At 39.6% G+C, this 18557-nt stretch overlaps 1 pseudogene; it reads right to left on the bottom strand.

Annotated features, from left to right (window-relative positions):
- Window positions 1-4489: 4489 nt before the first annotated feature.
- On the bottom strand, window positions 4490-7477 carry LOC100462132 (keratin, type I cytoskeletal 18-like; annotated as a pseudogene).
- Between the last annotated feature and the right edge of the window lie 11080 nt (window positions 7478-18557).

An 18557-nucleotide genomic window follows, 5' to 3' on the forward strand; every position in this document is an offset into this window, starting at 1 on the left:
GAAATTCAAATATTTAGATTCACAGACATTTTGAAATTCTCCCCTCTCTGCAGTTCAGTCCTGCTTTATACTGAAAATCTGCCTGAGTGAGAGAGGCTGTCTCTATTACATCCTGCCACATAACAAACTTGCCCAAAACCTAGTGATTTAAAACAATTATCATTATTTGTTCACAGTTCTTTGGATCAGCAATTTGGGCTGGGCTCAGCAGGACGGTTCCTTTACTGGTCTCAGCTGAGCTCATTTACATATCCGGTTACTGACTGGCAATTTGCTGGGACACTGTGATACATATTTCTCATCATCTAACAGGCTGGTGCAGGCTTATTCACAGGGTGGGGATCACAGGGGTTCACAGCAAGAAAGGGCAAGCCCCAAATGAGCAAATGCTTTAAACATCTTCTAGAGCTGACCAAGTCAATCAGCCAACCTAGATTCAAGGTGTGGAGAAACAAACTGCACTTCTCGATCAGAGGATTTGTAATACCGAGTTTCAAGACATATATTTAAACAGGGTACAGATATGTGGCCAATTTTACAATCTATCACAAATAACTTCTATTTAACATTTTTTGCTCTCATATCCTCTCCATATCGCTAGCTACTATTGACTTTCTGCTAGTGTCAAAAAAGATAAATAAATAAATAGAATAATGAGGAAAGAGAAGAGAGGTGAGAGGATCAGTTTTTACTCAGCAGGGTGACTTCTAGCTCCCTAGACCTGGAATGATTAAGGTTGACTCTTGCATGAGATGCAGCCATGGCCTCCTCAATGTCTCTCTCTACTAGAGATCTCTCTTGTCCTTAACCTTGGCCAGATACAGTTGTAGTCTGGTGGCTGCTTTTGTGTCCTCTTTTGGCTCCTAGGCATCCAGATTTATACTTCCAGACTCTCAAGTAGGACCCAAAACAACCTGACACCTACTCTTTTTAGGACTGCAGGACATCTCAGCAGAGCAAAAGTCTTCTGGATCTACCACCAAAGCAGCTTAATAGCCTTTCTCCCTCCCTTAGATTTCCTGGATGAGAATTAGACCTCAGTCCTCAATTCCTCAATCGATGTTTGCTTTATTAGTCTTAAGGCCAGCACCAAGTCTTTTTCTCCCATATGAACATATTTCAAAACTTTCAGTGTTTCCCTTTATGCTTTAGGTTAGAAAGTGGCACTCCAATCCACTCCTACAAAAGAAGGGGTGGCGACTTTCAGCCTAGAGAGACTCTCTCCAAAGAAACATTATCACTAGTCTGTGCTCTTTAATATTTTTTTTTCTGATTCCTGTTTATGTCTTTGATCTGGCAGAGGGATACAAAAGTCACAGCACAAATTCCATTTGTAAATTCTGCATATGGTATGTGCATTGGCAGGGAATCCTTATTCTCCTCGTAAATTCTGCATATAGTCTATGTGTCTTGGTGCTGGGGTCATTGGTGTTTCAATTTAAATGACTGGGGCAGGAAAGATTCTATCCTGACGTGGAAGAAGGAAGAAAGGCAGGCAGGCAGGCAGGAAGGAAGGGAAGGAGGGAGGGAGGGAGGGATGAGGGAGGGATGAAGGAGGCAAGGATGGAAGGAAGGGACGAGAAGGAGGGAGGAAGAGAGAGAGAGAGGAAAGGAGGAGGGAAAGAAGAAAGGGAGGCAGGAGGGGAAGAAGAAGGAGGGAGGAAGAAAATTTACATTTTAGGTATCTTAGTCTAGAGCTTGCTCATCTTTATTTTGTAGATGTGGGCTTCAGTTCACAGAGTAAACAAGGTGATTACATGCATATACTTTATATACTGCCATCTTCAGTGCTGAAATCTTTATTTTATTTTCTAAGATGAGACATATCCTGGCCTCTTTTTATGTGACACTAAAATCCCCAGAACCACCAAAACAGACTAGAAAATCCCTTCATTTGAACAGCTCATGGGTCTTGACTTGCAAGATTCTGAAGGGAAGGACTATTTATGGATGCCCAAGCATGCAGGCAGACCTAAGGAACAATTGCATGGAAACTCATGCGAAGTTAAATTGGCAATCAGCTCTAGCATTTCTTATGGCAGAGCTGCCTATTGGGTAAATAATATGCATTTTATAAAAACATTCATAAATGTAAATTCACACAAGAGACTGAAATGGCTGCTTAGGGTTAAATGAAATGCATATTAACAACACTTATGAATAGTAAATAGCATGCACTTTTAAAATGTGATCAACGTGTATTTACATAATAGCCTGTAAGAGTTCCACTGTCAAGTAAATAATACTGTAGTTGCCCTTAAAAGTCTTTAATTACTTGCAGTATTTGCAAAGTATGTTGTAATGGATTTCTGGTTTGTGTTAGCACTCCACTCTCTTCTCAGATTTGTTCCTTTTCTTCCCTGATTTCAAATACATATATATATTTATGAAAATAATTTTAAATTGGCATTGAAATAAACCACATGTCTAGGTAGAATGGTCTTGAATGGTTTCACTTCTGTGAAAAGGAAACTTTTAAAGTGAGATGGCAATATCACGCTGATGTCGCACCCATGAAGAGCATTTTATACATGAAAACAAGTAAACAAAGAAGAGAGCCCCTGCAAGGTGGGGTGACGGGGCTGTTGATTGTGGGCAGAATATGCTTTGGCGAACTGCAGCCAATGTTTCAACCCTCTCCCAGGCTGTTCCTATTCTTCCACTGTATCACAGGGATCCAACCCCCACAAACTACGGCCCTAGTCTCTCTTACCAAGTAGTTTCTGGCTCTTTTAGGGCATGGGGAGTACTGGCTGGAGGCTGGAAGGCAGGAAGAAGGTATAAGTCTGATTTCTTCCCTTTTCTCTCTGCTCAGGATACATTCACCAGTGGCTATGGCACCCCACACCTCTGTCTCACCTTCTAGCCCACCCCACAGTTCTCCATGGTTCCAGAAGCTATCTGTGGTCCAGGCACCTGGGCTCTAGTCACACAGTTTCCTCCCTCCAGTTGATGCAGGATTTTTCTCAATCCTTTCAATGGACTTGAGACTGAGGTGTCCTGTTTACTCAGCCCGGGATGCTCAACCCCTTGTGGGATACAGCATGTGAGTGAGCAAGTGTGAGATCTGGCTGGCCACTTCGGGTGCTGGCAGGAGCAGGCTCCATGTGGGCCCCATGGTGTTACCCAGGTGGGGATGCCTGCAACGTCTGAAGCCCCAGAGGCATGTTACAGTGCTCTCTTAGATCCACCATCCAGGGACAGCAGTGTATTATTATCAGCTCAGTGGGCCCCTTGCCTCATAGTGTGGGGCAGCTCCCCTCTGCTGGCAAGGGTAAAGGATCAGTGTGACAGCCTTTTTTGTACCTGCACTTGGTGGGCCTCAAGCTCTTGTCCAGCATCCGAGAAGAATGAGGTTGCACAGACACTTGAAGGATGGTGAAGGTGGAGAATTTTATTAAGTGATGGAAAAAGGCTCTTGGTGGAGTGGGGAGCTAGAGAGGGGATGGGATGGGCAGGTAATCTTCCCTTGCAGTCTGGCTGTCTCTGGCCAGCTGTTTCCTGTAGTCAAGCCATCTCTCCAAAGTTAAGCCATCTTTCCTCTGAAGTCCAGCTGTCCCTCTGAAGTCAAGTCACCAAACTCCAGTCAAGCTGCTTCTCTCCCTCTACCAACTGAGTCTGGGGTCTTTATAGGCAAAGGATGGGGGCAGGGAGGGCCATGGGTAGTTTTGGAAAAAGCGACTTTCAATTGGTAAAAAGACATTATTCTTGTAAATCCATTACAACATACTTTGCAAATACTGTAGGTAATTAAAGACTTTTAAAGGCAACTACAGTACTATTTACTTGACAGTGGAACTCTTACAGGCTGTTATGTAAATACACATTGAGCACATTTTAAAAGTGCATAGTTTTTACTATTCATAAGTGTTGAAAGAACCAATCAAGACAGAGCAGGGAAACAAGGATAGAAGTTCTCACTTTGAACCGCAGGTTTTAGGCTTTTCAGCTGGAAGGTGGGGCTTTGTCAGGGACCTGTCCCTGTCTGCCTAGAATTTCTCTGCCTCCTGCCTCTATCATAGTCCTCAAGGTCACAGCTTCCTGCAGTTGCTAATGTCAGTGCTACCTCATTTTTTCTCAATTGATCTTCAGCTCTTGTAATCTAGTAACCGATTACCCATATTAAATTACTCCTATTGAATTCCCCGGTGTGGTGAGCTTTGTTTCTTAGATGTTCTCTGACTGATAAAACTGTCAAGTGAATGTTCTCTTTTCTGAAGAAGTTGTCCATGGGCTAAACTAGGCACAGTCAGAGATTAAGTGCCTTCTTTCCTATGCCCTGCAAAATGTCTCCCGTGACTTTGGATTAAATCTGTTAGAACTCACCTGATATTAACACCTTTTTAAGAGGAAGGAGGCAACTTTAGACATTATGTTTGGACAGAAGAGAGGTAAATCTAGATATTCAGAGCCAACTACTTAAAAATACATCAGTGCTCTAGAAATCGTATTAATGCAAATAGTGGTTGTTTTATTTGGCCAATTTTGATCATCCCTTACTTATGGCTTTGGCATCCTCAGCTTCCAGGGGTTCCCGACTGTAAGAATCACTTCCTGTTTCTTTGCCATTGTGCCTTTCCTGGGCCATGCAGTTGTAATCTAGAAAGAACTTCGGGGCATAGCAAGTTATGAAAATCAGTGAAAAGGTGGAGGGCATTTTGATAAAATGAAGAGTGTGTGCCTTGACTGGAAATATTGCATTTTTGTTTTTAAACTAATGACTGTATATGAGCCATATAAAACCAAACTGCTGCTGCTTCCATATTCCCAACCTTTCTCTGTCACACTTTTCACTACCATGATCTGCCACATTCTTGCCTTGGATTTGTTGATGAAAAGAGTCAAATTTTGTAAAATATTTGAAGAAATCTATTCTGAGCCAAATATGAGTGACCATGGCCCATGACACACCCCTCAGAAGATCCTGAGAACATGTGCCGAAGCTGGTTGGGGTACATCTTGGTTTTCTACATTTTAGGGCGACATGAGCCTTTAATCAAATACATTTAAGAAATACATTGGTTTGGTCCAGAAAGTGGGACAGCTCAATGTGGGATGTTGGGGGTGCTTCTGGTTATAGGCAAATTTAAAAACTAACTGGTTGACAATTGGTTCAATTTATCTAAAGACCTAAGGTCAACAGAAAGAAAATATCTGGGTTAAGATAAGGGATTGTGGAGACCAAAGTTCTTATTTTGCAGGTGAAGGCTTCAGGTAGCAAACTTTGGAGAGCACAGATTGTAAATGCTTTTTATCAGACTTGAGGTCTGTGTTGGTGTTAATGCCAGGGAGGTATAATGAGGCATGCCAAACCCCACTTCCTGTCGTGGCCTGAACCAGTCTTTCAGCTTAAATTTTAAGAGTGCACTGGCTGAGGAGGAAGTTTATTCAAATGGTTAGGGTGTCTTCAAATTTTATTTTTGGCTTACAGATTTTATGGTTTCATGGATCCTACCTCACATCTTGGTCACACCCTTAAGTTCTGTGCTCATTCTCAACTTCACTTATTCTTCATTAATTCCTGTCCTTCCTACTGTGTAGTGAGAAACAGATGACATTTGAGAATCAATTATTAGAAATCCATTATTTTGAAAGGTTTCATAGTTAAATTTTTCAATCTTATTTTATTAATAATATTAAAACATACTCAACTACTCCATATTTTATTTAATGTATACATCAAATTTCACCATTGCTAAGTAGGGAGAAAATGGGAGAAGAGCTAGGCACTGTTTGAAATGTTTTAATTCATTCCATCTCATGCTACCCTTACCCCATAATCTTCCTTTATATGTAATTGACTCTGACTAACAGCAGTGCCTTCAGGAGATGAAGGTTATATCCAGAATAGGCAGGGGATGAGGACAGCCAGGGAAAGTCACTAAAAACAGCTATCCCAGGTCTTGGTAATTCCTGGAGCTGAATTATCCTAGCTGAAGGTGCACTGGCCCCCAGACTGCTGGAGCTGGGATGGCAGGCAAATCGCTGAATCCATTGTCTTCCATTCTTCCATATTTATTAAGGATCTGCTCTTCACTAGGCACTACCCTGAATACTGGGAATAGACTTGTGAAAAATATACACAAGACTTTTTTTTTTTTTGCCTCTAGACTTTTTATTGGCCTGCTGCTCCCCAAAGGGTACCCTACTTCTGCTAACGTAATGCCTCAGAACTTTGGTATCTTTGGTCTCAGACACCACTTTGCCATCCACTATCTGGCAGGTGATGGTCTTTTGGATGGTTTGCATGGAGTTGCTGCTGTCCAGGTCATCACCAAGATTGACGTCCTCGCCATCTTTCAGCAGGCAGCAGTAGGTGGTGATCTCAGCCTCCAACTTGACCTTGATGTTCAGCAGGGCCTCGTACTCCTGGGCCTGGCACTGTTCCTCTGCCCAGGTCTGTGCCAGCTCTGACTCCGGGTGTGGCATGATTCCGTTGAGCTGCTCCATCTGCACGGTGTAGCAGGCCTCCACCTCCCTCAGGCTGTTCCCCAAGCTAGCCTTCAGATTTCTCATCGATTCCAGGTCAATCTCCAAAGACTGGACTGTGCATCTCAGCTCAGTGAGCATCATCTCAGCAGCTCCAACCTTGGCGGGCTGCATGGGGACCACTGTGGTGCTCTCCTCAATCTGCTGAGACCACTACTTGTCCAGCTCCTCTCAGTTCTTCCAAGCCAGCTCATCATATTGGGCCCAGATGTCTGCCATGGTCTTGGCGAGGTCCTGAGATTTGAGGGCATCTACCTCCACTGTCAACCCAGAGCTGGCAATCTGAGCTTGTAGGCCTTTTACTTCCTCTTTGCGGTTCTTCTTTGTGAAAGAGCTCCTACTTGAGAGCCTCGATCTATGTCTCCACCTGCAGCTGAGTGACATTGGTGTCATCGATGACCTTGTGGAGCCCATGGATGTCTTTCTCCACAGACTGGTGCATGGCCAGTTCTGTCTCATACTTGACTCTAAAGTCATCAGCAGCAAGATGGGCATTGTCTATCTGCAGAACGATTTGGGCATTGTCCACAGTATTTGTGAAGATCTGAGCCCTCAGGTCCTCAGTTGTCTTGAAGTAATGGCTCTAGTCTCTGACCTAGGGTCTCTTCTTCAGGTGCTCCCAGATTTTGCTCTCTAGCTTCCAGTTCTTGGTCTCCAGGCTCCTCACTCTGTCCAGGTAGGGGGCCAGGAGGTCGTTCAGGCTTTTCATGGTCTCCTTCTCATTCTGGATGCCTCACATTCCTGCCAGACCCCCGGCCATCCCCGCGGCCAGGCCCCCAGACCCCATGCTGCCCCTGAAGCTGGTAGAACGGGACACGGATATCCGGGAACTAAAACCCCTGGCATCTGCATAGACGCTGGCCGCACTGCTGACAGGCCGGGCGCCATAGCTGGGTGCCTGGACAGAGCCCAGGGACCGGTAGTTGGTGGAGAAGGTGGAGCGAGTGGTGAAGCTCATACTGTTCGTGGAGGAGAGCGAAAGGACAGGACTCAGGCTTTGCTGACGACCCACAAGGCTCTTTTGCTCATGGAAACTCTGATTCTATGATGGTGAGGAAGGGTTGTTGGTAAACATTGAACATGTAAACAATGACATAAAAAATATAATTTTGGAAAGTGATAAATACTATGACATTAATAAAATGAGAAGCTGAAAGAGAAAAAAAATGAAGGGCAAAGGGCAATCTTTGATTGGATGATGAGATAGCACCTCTGAGAAAGGATATTTGAATGATGGGAAGAAGCCAGCCATATAATGCTCTGGGGGAGAAGAATTCTGTGTGGTAGGAAGAGCAAGCACTGAGGCCCTGACTACAGGCAAATTTGGTAGATTTGCAGAACAAAAAGAAGGCCAGTATGACTGGGGTCGCAGGAAGAGGGAGATAGGAAAGGATTCGAAAGTTAGAGTAGACCACCAGGTGGTAAATTAGATGGTGGTCGTTTAGAATAGGCAAACTGTTTGGATTTTATTCAGGTTCGTAGAGACAAGAAAACTGAGTCTCAGTGACGTGAAATGACTTGCTGGATTTTACATAGTTTGGTAGCTGTAGAGATGAAAGCCCAGTCTGGGATTCTTCAGTGTTCACTACCTTTATTATTCCTGCACTACTCATATTGATATATTTACCTGCTTAAAAATAACAATCACTTCAGCAAACATCTCTTGACCCAATTTTTTTTTTAAGTTTCTGAGCTGCGGAGGTTCTTTAGTATCAATGATCTGATCTTGTACTGTTTGACAGAGCAAAGTCTTGGCAGTCCTTAGGCAAAGAAGCACTCTTGGAAAAGCGCAGGTGCTGTTGGGAGCACAGAAGGCATGTAAATCAGTAAGTGGCATTAGGCTATCATTCATCAACTGGAGTCTGTTCCGAGCGCTAAGTGGCGCTGCCCTCTGAAGATACCAGCCTATGCTGGAGCTGTAAATCTAAGGCCATGCTCTCTTATAATTATCAAAGATCCCCTGGCAATTTTTGCAAGAGATGAGGTGTTAAGTCCAATGCCCTGGCCCAAATCCAACCCAGGAAATTACTTTTTGCCTACCTAAATTGCACTTAGACTTCAATTTGAAATTAATTCTCAAGTTCTTCCTTGAAAACTATTTCTGGTATAGTGCTGCTGCAGTAACAGGTCCCATTGTGTGTGAGAATTTCTTCCTCCTCCTAGCCTTCTCCTCAGCCTCTTTCCCTAACCTAATCCCCAAAATGCATGCATTTCACCAGCTTGGAATGATAGGTTGGATACCTATCATTGTTGCTTGGAATGATTGTTTGGGTACATCCACTACTCTCTCTGTGCAACAAAGTGAGGCAAATACCCATAATGCTGTGTATTCTTGGAAATAAGTTAAACTTCCTTCTATCCCCAGAACTCTCAGCCACAACATTACCTGCCTTGAGACCATTAGGGTTAAATCATTATGCTTTTTATTTCTGTTTACATCAGTTATCATAAGAAGCCAGGATGCCCCAGTCATGCCTTTTCTCCTGGAATTATATTCCCAGTCTCTCTCTCTCTCTCTCATACACACACACACACACACACACACACACACACACACACCATACACTTACATAGAGTTCAGGACTCTTTATCTCTTTTTACTGCACTGTCAAGTTTTTTTTCTTCTTCAAAGTACTTCTTGCCATTTAACACATTACACGCTTTAATCATTTATTCCCCCAATGTAGAAAATAAGAACTATAACGAAAATTGCTTTTGCCTCTTTTGCTTATTGGCGATAACTATAAAGTAATTGCAGGTCCTGCCATTACTTTTTATGCACCAACCTAATAAGTACTAAAAGCAGCACCTGGCATGAAGTAGGTGCTCAATAAATATTTGTTGAAAAAAAAACAAACTATTGGCTTGGCTTGGTGGCTTATGCCTGTAATCCTAGCATTTTGGGAGGCCAAGGAGGGCAGGTCACTTGAGCCCAGGAGTTTGTGAGCAGCCTGTCCAACATGGGGAAACCCTGTCTCTACTGAAAATACAAAAATTAGCTGGGCATTGTGGCACACATCTGTAATCCCTGCTACTCCGGAGGCTGTGGCACAAGAATTGCTTGAATCTGGGAGGCGCAGGCTGCAGTGTGTGGAGATTGTGCCACTGCACTCCAGCCTGGGTGACAGAATGAGACTCTGTCTCAAAAATAAATAAATAAATAAATAAATAAATAAATAAATAACAAAACTATTAAATAACCCAACGCCAGTGATTTGGGTGAGAGCTAGGACATGCAATTGGCTGTACAAAGTATTATTTGTTTGTCTATTCATTGATTATTCATTCATTCACTTGATGAACATTTTCTAGTACCTGTTATATCAGAAAAGTGCAACATTAAGAAGATGAACAGACATATCCTCAAGCCCTTAATCTAGATGATAAGAAAAAAATGTATGTACAGAGCTAACTAAAGAACTAACTATAAACTAGCAAGATGAAAGCCATCTCCTGAGCTAGGTTTGGGTATGGTAAAGGCTGTGGAATTATGACTGCATACTATTCATGGATAGCTCTATTTGATATATTTTTCTTAGAATTTAATAGTGGGAACAAATCTTATAAAGAAATGTATGATTTTTCTTTTTATCAGAGAAGAGTGATCTCTATCGTGTTTTCTTTTTAGCTTTAGAGGATAATCAGTGAAAATCTAAATGTAATAATCCATTGCAGTTAAAATTGCATCTAGCAGATTTGTCTGACTTCTCCTACTTTATATGATTTCTGATTTCTTTTTCTATCTGTATTTTAATTGTCCTGTCATAAGTGTATTTGTTGTTGTTTAACCCTTCTTAAATTCTTTATGGTATTAGTAGGGTATAGGTAATAAATATACCTTAATAGATACAGGTACTGGAGATGAAATAGATTACTCTGCTGACCCATGCTGAAAATGTTAAATATATAAAGATCAAAGGTGCTATGCCTACAATCTAAGCCCTACACCACTGTCTAATAACCAAGGTGTCTGTGCATTCACACCAATCTTTTGCATATGCACATCTACAGATACGTGATAAATTTATATGCCACTGTTCTACCTAGAGACAGCTCTTAGTGTTTATTTTAAACGATTTTATGCACAAGCAAATGCTACCAGTTGTGGAGAAAGAGGAACTGTAATATAATTTACTTCACGTGACAACCCAGGAATGGCCTTGTGTCTCAACTTCTGCAAATGACCTTATTGTTTCTAACTCACTGTGGTGGGCTTTTTTTATATTAGCGTCATCTATGCCAACATTTAACTTTCTTAATTTTAATTTATTTTCATTTTTAAAAATTACATTAATTTTGCTGTACTTCATACGTTCCGGTAAGCTAACTTAAACACATTCCAAAACTAGAAGGGAAATAAACATATGAATAAATAATCAAGTAAATACAGCTTTATAAAATAATAGTACCTAAAACCATGTCTACACACTGAAATACACAGTAAGAAAGAACAAAACTTCCAAGGTCAAATCCTAGACCTACTGAATCTGGAACTTCTGTGATCGGGACTGGAAATCTGTATTTCCAGACATAAAATATGTATGATATACAGGGATGTATATGCTCCCCAGGTGATTTGAATCCCAGCAAGAATCATCACTCTAATCTATGGGTGTGAGAAATATCCGTTTGTTTCACAATAAATTCATCCTTATTCTACTTTTACTCAGATGAGTATCAACCAACCCATAACCAATCCATGGGTGTAATAGTCATAATTGTGCATGTTTCCACAAGTCCAAGTTGTTCAGGCTTAAATAACATCATAACCCTTGTCGGCTTGCATTGGCTAATACTTTAACACAATGTTTATCAATAATTCTTGGCTGTGGGAAAATGTCCATGGCATTTTCCCATTAGAACTAGTTTTATTTCTCTATTTATCTAAATCTACCTAGATATGAATATAATTATAGGTACAGATATATTAATTGTGCTGAGATGGTATTCATAAATTTCTATTTTCATCGAGCATTTTTTCCATCAGGGATTTTGGTCAAATTTTGTTGGACTTTCTGCCAGCATCTAGAGAGACTATCATATGATTTCTTTTTAGCCATAACTATGGTAAATATAAGAATTTTTTATCTGAACTATTCCTACATTTCTAGAAAAATCCACTTGTTCACAGTGCATTATTTTTCAATGTTTTTGGATTCTATTTGATAATATTTTAAATTTTTGCATTGATACATCTAAGATGGGTCTACAGATTTGAAAGTGTGTGTGTGTGTGTGCGTGTGTGTGTGTGCATGCCAACTTTATCTCTTCTAAAGCCAGCATCTAATTTAATGGGAAAGCACTAGAAACATTTTCCTAAAGTCAAGAAAAGGCAAGAATACCGACTACCTTTACTGCTGTATAAAATATTAGAGGTGTGAGAATTGGAAAAGAAATGAAACTGTTTCTATTTGTACATGATATGACAGTATACCTGGAAAATCCTTGAGAATAAATAACGCAATTCATATAACCAATAAACGAATCAATAAATAGTATACTGTAAAGTTATAAAAAAATCCATAGCCTTAGTATCTACAAACTATAATCATGTAGAAGATACATTAAATCCTATAGCATATTAGTGACAAAATTGGTAGAAACAAAGTTAGCATAAAAGAGACAAAAGCTATAAGAGATGAACTTCAAAATATCTTTGAAAGACACAAAACTATCCTAGAAAAAATAGAGATCTTATCTTTGTGGGCAGTGCCACTAGTTAATATATAAATTTAATCCAATCCCAGGTATTTGTTTTGTTTTGTTTGGGGGCTAGACAAATTGATTATAAAGTTCACATAGAAGATAAACTTAAAAATTTTGTTAGAAAAATCTTGAAAAAGGATGAGAGAGCAATGAGGGAAGCTAGTCATATCAGATATTAAGTGATACTACAAAGCCCCTTATAATAAAAACAGTGTGGTATTGGTGCTTAAACAAATATAACAATGAACATAAAAGAAGATATATAGACCCATTCTAGTTAGTGTTAATGAAAGTGTCATCAGAAATTATTGAAATAGAAGAAAAATGAATTTATACCTCATACCATACACCAGAATGAACTACTAATCCATTAGGGATCTACATGTAGAAAACAAAACCATAAAAGTACTACAAGAAAACATTAATTTACTCCTTTATAATCTAGGCGTGTGGAAAGCCTTTCTAGCTATACCAAAACAAATACATAAACAAACAAAAAACAGACAATAAGAGAAAAGGTTGCCTAACTCAATTAAATATAAATTTAAATTAATGACATGAGAAAGAACACAATAAGCAAAATAAAAAGACAAGAGAAGTGTTAGGGGACAGCTTCCCTGCCCTGTTGCCTGCTGGCCTCTGGAACCCTTGATGGAGAAAACACAACTTTGGCAGTGACAGATGACATACCACGACAATTGTTAAGCATTTTGAGGATCACACTTGAGGATAGAGGTTACTTCTTGGAATATGTAGGAAGATGCAACAGAGAGAACATGCCTTAGTGGGCTTCTAAAGAACTAGAAATATTTTATTCCTAAACCTGTATAATAGTTACTCAGGAGTTTGGTTTCTTGTGTTTGTATAAAGTGTACACATACATTTCACATTGTCTTCTGTGGCTAGGTTATAGTCCACAAAAATAAACACCAGTAAGAAACTATCTTCACATTCTCTATTTCTTGTTAATGAATTACACTTCCTCTTTTTATTGTTTACTGACTCAGATCCATTCAACCAAGTATCAAATGTTTAATCAAAAAATCCTATTATTAAACTGTATATACATAATAAACCCAATTCTTAAAAATATTCTTGTCTAGAAATAACTGAAAGGAAATACTTTGTAATATTTTTCACATCTCCTGTAATGAATATGTATGTCTTTTATAATTATGAAAAATGATATGTATCTAAAAGGACTAACAAAAATAACTGTAGTAAGAACTGTAGAGAAAACTGGTTTTAGGAAATTGGAATTTGCTTTCAAAAAGACAAAAAAGAATTTTCGCATCTCACATTGACTCTGAGCTCCCATAGTTGAAAGAAACATATCACCCAGGAAGAGAACAAGAAAAATAAATATTTTAAAGTAACTCACTGTAAAGAGTTTTTCTCATACATATTGTTGTATTTCATCAACACCAGAGTTCTCTTAGGTCGGCAGAGCAGAAAATGTACTGATAGGTGATTCGATAAAACTCGTACTTATTGGACCCCTGTTGAGTTCCAGACACATTCCCAGGCTTTGATATTATCTCATTATTCCTCTCAGCAATCCTGGGAAGTAGGTGGCATTTTCCTATTTTATGCATGAAGAAATCGAGGATTAAAGAGGTTAAGAATTGTGCCTTAGGTCACATAGCTGCTAAATAGCAGAGCCAGAATTTGAATCTCAATCTGAAGCCAAATGCCACGCTCCTTTCTTAAAGCTCCTCGTTGCACTACAACCAGAACGAACATGAGCCTTTGGATTCTCAATCTTGTATTTTCTCCACATTGTGCTGACTCCCGGCAGAGCTAAGATAATGCTCTTAGAAGCATCTTTAATGGTTGTTTTGACACCTTGTTTAACAGAATTTTCTTCAGACTAAACATTCTTGGCAAGGCAGTGGTTCACCCAAGTGCTTTGTTAATTTTAAAGTGCAATAAAAAACGGAAGCCCTTATTATGGGGAGGTGGTGCAGTGCAATGGAAGGAACACTTGGCCCAGAGTCCGAAGTTCCGCTTCAGAATCCCTACTTCTGCCAGCTCACTTGGAATGGCATAGGGTGAATTAACAGCTGAGCTTGTCTGACTGGCCTGCCCACTAGCCATCTTCATATCTCTCTCCCTTCTTCTCTCCCTTACAGGGTTATGAGTGTAATTGGTGTAATAAATAGCTTTGACTGCATAGGAAACAGATTTATTTTTTTCTTTCATCACGGCCTCCTGGTTTGCTCTTTTGAACTTTGTTTTCATAGCCCTTGATAACACTTGGCATAGTTTCTATAAAGAACTGGTAGCTTTTGGTATAAGAACAGTCTCATCTTGGAATTTTTAATACTGAAATAGGAAAAAGCTTTGATCCAGTCTCAAAACTTTCAGTTTTTATCCAGTTCAAGGCTTCTCTCTTTGATAACATTTGGCTGCTCAACTTCTCCCTTTCCTTTCTGCCCATCCCTCTGAAGGCAGGGATTAGAGAGGAGAACTCAAGGGAAAAGCCAAAGTCTCTTCACTTACTGGGTACCATCTTTGGGATGGCATCCTTCTCCTGTGGGCAACTGTCTGGGTTCTTCGGAATGGTCACTCCCTTCACACGTCTCTCTCATGAATATGTTTTACAGCTCATCCCCTCAGACGCCCTCGTCAGCTTCACGTCACTGAGAAACTCCTTGTACTCAATTCTTACAGTTGGAGTCCTCCTGAGGGGGTCATCAACAAGATGGTTCCAGGCGGGCTCTTTTCTATAGGTCCCTTGAGCTCATGGGAAACTCTTAGGTCGTGTCTCGTCAGAAGGTGATGGTGGGGTCTACTCCTCTTCTTCACTCTCATTTCACCCTTCATCTTATCTCCAATTACCTTTTTTCGTCTCTCTCTTTGTCTCACATAGGACAGAGAAAGCCCAGCAAGTCCACTGTAGAAGCAGATGCTCATCAAAATATGAGACACTAACATTACCTTCTTGCCAACCCCCATCTCCACAGGCAGTTCTCCTGCAGACCTCTCCCTGGATTACTTAGAGAGGTGGACCCTCTTCCACCTGGGAGTACTTGTGCCCTAGTTTCCTGACTCCATTCCCCTCTAATTATTGGTATGTGTCTCTGACAGAGACTTGGAGGGGATGGGCAGTAATGGTCGCAGGACCAGATTTGCTGCTTTAATAAATACTGCAAGGATATATTTCAGATTTTTAGTGGCTCTCTTTAGAATGAGAAGGTACTTGGCATGTACTATTCTCAATTTAGAGATTTTTGCCTCAGTTCTCAGACAATGAAAGAGTCTGATTTACAATTGTGTGATATTAGAATCAACAGATTTTATGAAATAGAGTAAAAATACCAGAAAGCCTGTCTATTGCTGGTCACCCAAATGTGATTTTTTTCAATAAACATGTATACATTAGATATTGCAATATGCATTGAAAATACAATGATGAATATAGCTGTATGCCCACTTTCAAGAATCCTGGATGAACTGTTTCAGGAAACCAATAAAAACATTAAAATTAAGTTGATTGGGATGACTCTAGAAATCTACCTAGTTTATATAATAGTAGAGAGGAAGTACATGTTTAGTGGTATTATCAAGGGAAACTATTTTGAGAAATAGTAGTGCTATGAATATTGTTACTACTTCAAACAATAATGATAATGGAAATAATGATACTAACATATAGTTATTGCATAATGACCATGTACCAAGAGTGCATGCTTTACATATAGTATCTTACATAGTCATCACAATAATCCTGTGAGTTAGGGACTATTATTGTCCTCACTTCACAAATTAGAAAAATAAGGCTTAGTAAAGGGTGAATGTTTTCTCAACATGACAGATCTGTTTTCCTACTATCCTTGCACTTTTAACCAGTAGACAATACTGCCTCCTTGGAACCACAGTTTGCAGGCATATTGTGAGGTAGAATAAATGCTTTCTGATAGCAGTAGTATTAAAATAAGTAGTACTTAAAAGAAGAGGCTTAATAAAAGATGTTATTCTTCTGGATAGAAGAAGAATGGCTAGAACTGGGTACCATCCACCCCTACCGAATCAGGTGAAAGATGAGATTTAGAAGCTAGTCTTCATTTGAGTCTTCTTCTCTACAGGAAAGAAGCATTTGGGTTCCAGACATTTGCCTTCCATTGTCTGCTTCCTGTACATTCAAACCTGCTGACAGAGTGGCATATTTGGAAGCTGAGTTTCTGCTCTTCCTGAACTTTACAAAATGTAAGGTTGCCAGTTACTATAAGTTGAAAATAGCACCAGTATTTAGCCAAGAGTTTTCAGAGTTGGAAAGAGACTCTTGGAGTATTTTTTTTTAAGAGCAAATGGAAAAAGTTAGGATTTTTAATAACGCCTAATAGTAAATAGAACAAAAGAAGTAAGACAAGCATTTTAAAACACACACACATGCAATGTTAAATTTTATGAATAGTCTCTGTTTTCTTAGCTCACTGAAAATGATTTCCCAGAACCTTTGAAAGAGAGCATAGGTACTAAATCTGATTTCCTTGAAATCCTTTTCACTTGAAATTTTATGAAGGTGCTTTATGCAGTACTGAATAAGTTGAGTCTTCTAAAAGAGTAGGTTCCGTAGCAGAAGGAATGTTGTCAGAGTTGCAAATGGTGGATGTTCAAGCATTATCACTGCCAAAAATTTAATGTAACGATTTAAACTAGCACAGACCCAAAGGCCAAACATCAAATGAAATTGGGCTGTGAATCCTGTCTCCTGGAAGAAATGCTTCCATAGATTCGTAGAATGCTAAAGCTGCAAAGGAATTTAGGATTCCACTACTTTAATCTTTTGTTTTACAGGTGAGGAAACTGAGTTAGAGAGAAGCTAGCATAATCGCACAAAGACAGTTTGTTTGTGACAGAAGCATGAAAAGAACCAGGATCTCATAACTCCTAGTACATCATCAATCCAGAAGACAGCTCTTTAGCCATTTCAACAGGTGTTGATGTGGATGAACATGATGGCATACTACAGTGATGACATAAACATATTTTGTTCTCATAACTGTACAGCAATGTAAAGAGTTTTTAAAAATTCTTTGCAAGACTATATTGCAAAGGTGAAATGTTTGTTCCTGTATTTGTCTTATTTGCTAATACATATTAGCCTAGTGAGCATTATCAGTGTTTAGCTAATTTTTAAATTTTAACCACACCCAGTGAGAAAAAGCCTATTGATCTTGAAATGGCATAATGATGTTTGAAATGACAATATCATTCAAGAGTTACAATCTGGCATGAAACTACAAAGGATTTATCATACAAGAGCGTATACTTCTTACAGAGTAACAAGTGTACAGTTTATGGCTGGTGTGCCAGCTCCCTGATGACATCGACACACTCCTTCCACCCTTTGTATCCATCATTCAAAAAGTGTGGCTTGTGATCGTGACCTCACTTCCAGTCTCTTCTTTGCATTCCCAGCAGGTGGAAGAAGAAAACAATAAAGAACAAAAGACAGAGTTGAGGCATTATTTCAGAAAGTGAAGCTTACCCTGCAATCTCCGTTTTATTTCTGCTTTTAACTCATTGGCCAGACTGTGTCTCATGAACAGCCCTGCGAACAAGGGAATCTGGGAAGTATAGGTTTTTGGCAGAGCATCTTACTGCCTTTTCTCCCCCAGTATTATGATTTAGTTATTAAAAAGAAGGAGAAAATGGATATGTGGCAGGCAACCGGCCATAATTACCGCAAAGAGAAGCAAATATGGAAAAGACACTAACCCAAGGTTGAAGAGACCTGTGTAATATTGGTCCCGGACTCCTAGATTTCAGTTAACCGGCTTTGCATTATTGGACTCATTGCTGGACCCCTCTAAGTACTTTTTCTCTCATTTTAAAGTGTGATGATCAGATTAAGAATAATTATAAGGTAACTTTAAGAGCTAAAAATGCAGATTTCTGTTACATAGAGCTGTGCAGTCCAATATAATACCCACTAGACACATGTGGCTATTAAAAGGTGGCAAGGCTGAATGGAAATGTTCTGTAAACTTAAACACTTGATACTGAAGACTTAGTTGACAAAAATAATATAAACTATCTCATTCCTAATTTTTTCTGTCAATTACATGTTGAAATAGTATTTTTGATATATTGGGTTAGATAAAATATATTACTAAAATTAATTTCACCTGTTTTTAATTTTTTTTTTAATTGTGGCTCCTAGAGAATTAAAATTACATATGTAAGCCAGGTGTGGTGGCTTGTGCCTGTAATCCCAGCTACTTGGGAGGCTGAGGCAGGAGGACTACTTAAGGGCAAGAGTTCAAGACCAGCTTGTGCAACATAGCAAGACCCCATCTCTCATTTTTTTTTTTTTTTTTAAATTAGCCAGATGTAGTGGTATGGACCTGTAGTTC

This window comes from Pongo abelii, chromosome 13 (genome assembly GCF_028885655.2).
Source record: "Pongo abelii isolate AG06213 chromosome 13, NHGRI_mPonAbe1-v2.0_pri, whole genome shotgun sequence".
Lineage (NCBI taxonomy): Eukaryota > Metazoa > Chordata > Mammalia > Primates > Hominidae > Pongo > Pongo abelii.